Raw genomic sequence first — 6,000 nt, forward strand, 5'->3', positions numbered from 1 at the left:
ATCAATTTTTTAATTAGACTAGATGGCAACTAATAAATTGATGGTCACTGGTTTCTCTTGGTGACCAAAGGTCTGAAAGCCCTTAATACTTTTTGAAAGGAAATGCCTCTGACAAGGGGGGATCAACCCTAATTGGTGGACATTTAATGAGGAGGTGGGCTAGAAATCTGTAGAGATTCCTGCTGAGAACGTGGCTTGATCATGAGACTCAGCTGCCTCCAGTAATCTGGACAGGGAAATCATCTCCATCCAGACCACTTTTCTCCTTCATGAGCTGGGCCACCCTAAAATCTGATGGAGGGGTAGGTACAAGGACAGGGGCTCTTTTACGCAGGGTAAGAGCTCACCCAGACTGGATTCTGTTTACAATCTGAACAGAAATGAGGTCTTCTGTTTGGGTGGGATTCTTCCCAAGATTGAAGAGAATGTTTATTCAAGAGCCAGGACAATCTCATCAATCAATCTGGTGCTTCAGAGACTGACTTTTCATCAAGAGCTGGGCCTTAATGAGGAAATTAAAGAAAAAAGCCTGGATCCCAATTTAGTAATTAGTTGTTAATATTGTAACAATAGAATAATATTTTCTCTCAAGTGGAATGAGATGCTTGCAGAGGTAGTGCATTCCCCATCACTGGAATTTTTTCCAGAGGTGTTTACATGATCACTTGGGCCACTTGGGAATGTTACAGAAGAGATTAATATTTGAGTTTACTTACAGCTTTGAGGGTTTGTCATCTTCATTTTATAGGTTGGACAATAATAGGTCTAGAGCTGGATGAGATCTCAAAGCCCATTTGGTTCAACTCCTTTAATAAATGAGAAACTGAGGTCTTGGGAGGTTATATGACTTATCCAAGGTCATACAAGTGGCAAGCATCAGAGGTGTAATTTGAAACCCAAGGACTGACTCCAAATACAGTGCCTTTTCCTACTATAGTAGTACACGTATTTAGACATAATTCCTTCTTAGAGAATTACTTACCTCTTCATATAGACAGACCTCAGCATGAACTTGAGGGGTAGACTTATAATGCTTGTCCTTTGTCTTTTCTGTTAAGTTAGGCTAAAAGCTTCAAATTTCCCCCAAATCTGAATGGGATTCTATATTCACAATTCATGTTTAATGCAACTTCAGAACATAGAATTTCAAAAAATAGAACCATAGTAACTTAAAACCAGAATAGATCTTAGAGGCAGCCTAATTATACCCCTTGTTTTACAGAAAAGGAAACTGAGGCCCAGAGAGAAGTGACCTGCTCCAAGTCACATAGAGGATCCAGACATTCAGAAGAGAAACAAGCTGACCTTACAGCTTGGTCCAGGGCACCTGGGGCATCGGTGGGTGGGAGCAATTCTACCTGCCTCTGGACTTTTTTCCCTTAGTAGTCTTGGTGTCTGTCCAGAAGTGGGTGTCCCATCCAGTGGTAGCTTTGGCTCAGCCCACTGAGGCTGGTCCAGATGGGTTCTTAAGATAGGGAGGCCACCACCTGTCTGGAAATCCCCGGGCCTGGGTCAGGTTACAAGGATTTCTGGCGCCCTTGGTAATCACTGATGCCAGGGTTATTTTGGGAGCCCTCACCACCCCCATCCACTTCTCCATCTGCAGTGACCTTTATATAGAATCACAGGGTTGTTGCTGCCTCTGGTCCTGGGGAGAGGGGGCAAGGACTTAACACCCTTTTTTTCAGTTGGATCAGGTAACAGCAACTACAGTGAGGTCAACTGAAACTTAATTTGCATTGAACCAACTTTTTAAGAAGAGCGAGAGGATTGAGGCCACCAACCCTCCTCCAATTCTACTTTACCTCCCCATGGACAAATTGGGGACAAGATTATGTGGAGTATGTGGTGGCTCCATCTCCTTTCCATGACTGGGGTGTGTGTGTGTGTGTGTGTGTGTGTGTGTGTGTAACATGAGTCGTTGGAAAAAGGCATCCACTCAGCTCAGCATTTTACCCAGTCCCACTATATTTGTACTTCTTTGTCAGTGAGATGGGACAATGGATAGAGTATGGATTTTAGAAAAAATCCAGACTCAGATACCTACTTGTTGTGTGACTCTGGGCAAGTCACTTAATTTCTTTCAACATTAATTTTCTCCTCTTTAAAATGGGGATAATAATAAAACCTATCTCCTAAGGATAAGGCAGTTAGGTGGCACAGTGCTGGGTCTGGAGTCAGGGAGACCTGAGTCCAAATCCAAACTCAGACACTTACTAACTGTGTGATCCTGGGTAATCCATTTAACCCCATTTACCTCAGTTTCCTCATCTGTAAAATGAGCTGGAAAGGGGAACTGCAAACCGCTCCAGTATCTTTGCTAAGAAAACCCCAAATAGGGTCACGAAGAGTAAGAGATGACTGAATAACAACAACAAAATCTTGTGAAGCTCAAATGAGATTACATAAATAATGCACTTTATAAACCCTATATAAATATAAATAATATAAATATATAGCCATCATATAAATAATAGCCATCATCATTAGTAATATTTCTTTGGCAGAAGGTCCCAGCCCTTGGTCATCCCTTGACTGAAGTTGCTGTGAAGAGGGAGAGAGAAAGGTCTTTGGTCCCATGCACTCATAGACATGGATGGGCCTGGGAAAGAGTGTTGGAGTGGTGATGAATAGTGCCGACATCACTATGCCCTGATGTCTTGGGACTTCATCAAGCCCTCATACTGAGGGGCTGAAACTCTGTGTAAATTCCTTCCCATTGGTTCTCCCTTTGATGGACACCCACGACAGCAGTCACTGGGGGTCCTGTTGGTGGGCATGAGAGAGAACAGGATCAAGCCTGGGGATGCGGTCATCTTGGGGGAAAAGAGGTGCTCTTAGCATACGTTAAACTGATCACACTCGTTCTAATGCTTAGAAGTACTAGATGCATAGGTGATGGATCAGAAAAATCCGAGTCCAAGCTGTGGTTCTGCCCTGTACTGGCTGTGACCAGCCAGTAAGTCATTTAAACTCTCTGGGCCTCAGGTTCCCTGTATGTAAAATAGAGACAATAGCATGTATGCTATATACTTCACAGGCTTATCATGAGGAAAGGGATCTGTAACCCTAAAGAACTTTAGAAATATGAGCTATTGAATTGACAAGGATGACAAAAGATAATAGTGTCCGAGGGATTGTGGCATGAGAGGCACACTGGTGCATTGTTGGTGAATCTGTGAATCAGGAGTAGAACCTTTTGGAAAAGATTTTGAATTATGAAAATAAAATTACTAATATGTGCATACACTTTGACCCAGAGATTCTACTACTGGGTATATACCTGAAAGAGGCCCTTGATAAGGAAAAAGTCCCTATGTACACCAAAATATTTATACCAGCACTGAGCTGGAAATTGATTGTTTTCTATCAAATCCTCTCTTATGATCTGCTGTGTACAGGGCAATTTTTTTCTTTTCTTGTATTTAAGTTTAAAATTTAAAAATTTACAAAAACCATGCTATGAGTTTTGGAGGAGAACTGGGGGTTAGGAAACATTCATTTGGTGTCACCACCTCTGAATTCTTCTGCCTCCTTTCTGCCTCAGTCTTCTCATCTATAGGATGGGTATGAGGACAGCCAGACTCCCTGAATCCTGTGCTGTCCATGCATAGGCAGCATGAAATGTATTTATGATGGATATTCTCCTTTTCTTGGTCCAGGATGAGCAAAGGGAGTCAGGGGTGGGGGACCTGAGACTTCCTGTGCCCTAGCCACAGAAAGCTTTGTGACCACAGTGTTCGATCTCATTCTGTTTTGTAACGTGCTCACACATTTTATGATCTGGAATGTTTTGGGTTTTTTTTTTTTTGTGAATGGAATGTAACTTGATATCTGGGAAAGAAAATCCTGGAAAGACCAAACCAGATGAAGAATGTGCCTTTCTCTTTGCAACAGGAACGACGTGGCCAACTCAAGCAGGGTGCCTCAACACCCCACCCCCCATCCACGATGGCCAATGGCCCTAACATGGATGATTGATGTGACCAGGTGGAAAAAGGTCATTGGTTCCAGAGAACTACTGAAATTAGAGATGGAAAAGACCTAATTAAACCTCTGACTCTTTCCTCCATTGCAGGCCAGGGCTGGGCTGTTCCCCTTCCCTCCTTCTCTGGGGCTTTGTTCTGTCCACATATGAATGACTCAACAGCAGAGCTGGGACCACCCCAGAAGAAAACCAAGCATTTGCCCATCTTCTGTGGGCTCTCTCCTACAGTGTACAGTCTTTGGGGCGGGCTTGTGAGAAGGGAAGCAGAGAAGTTCCAGAACTGTCCTTAGAATCTCTGCTTTGTGAGGGACAAAATTCCTTGCTCATTAATCAATTAATTCTCATTTACTGAGTGTTTGAGAGGGAGGGAGGGAGTGGGGGGAGATACAAAGAAGCAATGGGAATCCTATCCAACCCAACAAGCCTTGATCGCACATCTACTATGGCCAAGGCACTGAAGACAGAAAGACAAAATGAGAAAATCATAGCGACCTTGGGAGGTAGGGCCGGTTAGTAATCCCATTTTATGATGAGCAAACCAAGGCTCGGAGAATTTACATCCCTATTTAGTGAGAGGGGCTACAATACACGAACAAATAATTACACTTGTAGTGGATAAAGTAGCGGTAATAGTAGAAGCTGCTCGTGTTTATATAAGACTCTAAGGTTTGCAAAGTGTTTTTCAAATATGATCTCATTATATCTACACAATAACCTTGGAACGTAGGTTTTATTATTATTATTATCTCCAATTTTTGAATAAGGAGACTGAGGCAGATAGAGGTTAGGTGACTTACCTGGATTCAACACGGTTAAGAAGTGTCTGAAGGCCCAGTTTGAACTCAGACCTTCTTCCCTCCAGGTCCAGTGCTCTATTCTATGTGCTGCCTAACTGCCTGGACTAGTAGTCAGGAAGATTTGAGTTCAAATGCTGCCTTAGGCATTTACTAGCTGTATGACCTCCCTCTCAGGAGTCATTTTATCTGTCTCAGCCTCAGTCTCCTCATCTGCAAAATGGGATAATAATAATACCTCCTGTCAGGGTTGTTGTGAGGAACAAATAAGAAAATCATCATTTAGTCGGCCAACAAGCATTTATGAAGCATTTACCTCAATGCCAGGGCATTGAGGGTGAGGCACTTTGTAAGCTGAAAAGCATTCCATCAATGTCAGCTGCTATTAAAAGACCCAATCCCTTCTCTCACAGGGAGCTCACAGTCTAGCAGGGGAGGCCAGATATCTGCACAAAAAATAATTCACAGCATGAGGGCCTGCTGTAGTGAGAAGGGCTCTGGTCCTGATGTGGGGAGACCGGAGTTCAGTACTCAACTATGGCTAACTCTGGGTGAGTCACTGATGACAGTGTGGTTTAGTGGGTAGACAACTGACTCTGGAGTCAGAGGGTACGGGCATTTAATCCTGGCCCCATTACACAGTATCTACTTGACCATGGACAAGTTACTTCTCTCTAGGCCTCAGTTTACACATCTGTAAAATGAGAAGTTGGATTCCATGGTCCATAAGGTGCTTTGTAGTTCCAACTCCAATGATGCCACTAAGATTCAATTTTCTCATCTGTTAAATGGGCAGACTTTCCTGACTTCAATATTATGGCTCATTGGCGGTCTTCCTTTGCTGCATCCATCAGCTCTGGAGACCTTCTCATCCTGGAACATCCCTCCCCTCTCTCCTTGGTGAGTTCCTCTGGGGCTCTCCATTCTGGGGAAGGGCCCAGGCTGGCTGATCTTCATCCCCATCCTCCGGTGCTTCTGACTTTCTGGGTTTCAAGACCACACCTCCTCACCAGTTACCTTCACCCAACCCCTTTCTAGTTCCTTTTGTGAGCTGACTTCCTCATTAGATTCTAAGCTCCTTGAGGGCGGTGGCTGTCCATCTTTTGGTACTTAAGTACCTGGAATAGCATAAGTGCTAAGCAAATGTTCGATTCCGTACCTTGCCAAGTAATGCTTGAGTTGTCAGCCTTATGCGATTGTTGTGAGGAAAGTGCTTGT

At 43.6% G+C, this 6,000-nt stretch overlaps 1 long non-coding RNA gene across 1 annotated transcript in view; it reads right to left on the reverse strand.

Moving 5' to 3' along the window:
• Nucleotides 1–1,436, reverse strand: part of LOC138159592 (uncharacterized) — a 67,190-nt gene extending 65,754 nt beyond the window's left edge. Inside the window, exon 1 of the long non-coding RNA XR_011167922.1 lies at nucleotides 1,306–1,436. This is a non-coding gene — a long non-coding RNA (uncharacterized lncRNA). The remainder of the gene's footprint in view (nucleotides 1–1,305) is intronic.
• Between the last annotated feature and the right edge of the window lie 4,564 nt (nucleotides 1,437–6,000).

Source organism: Petaurus breviceps, unplaced genomic scaffold (genome assembly GCF_028583685.1).
Source record: "Petaurus breviceps papuanus isolate PSGF00001 unplaced genomic scaffold, PetGlider_PUasm1.0 176, whole genome shotgun sequence".
Lineage (NCBI taxonomy): Eukaryota > Metazoa > Chordata > Mammalia > Diprotodontia > Petauridae > Petaurus > Petaurus breviceps.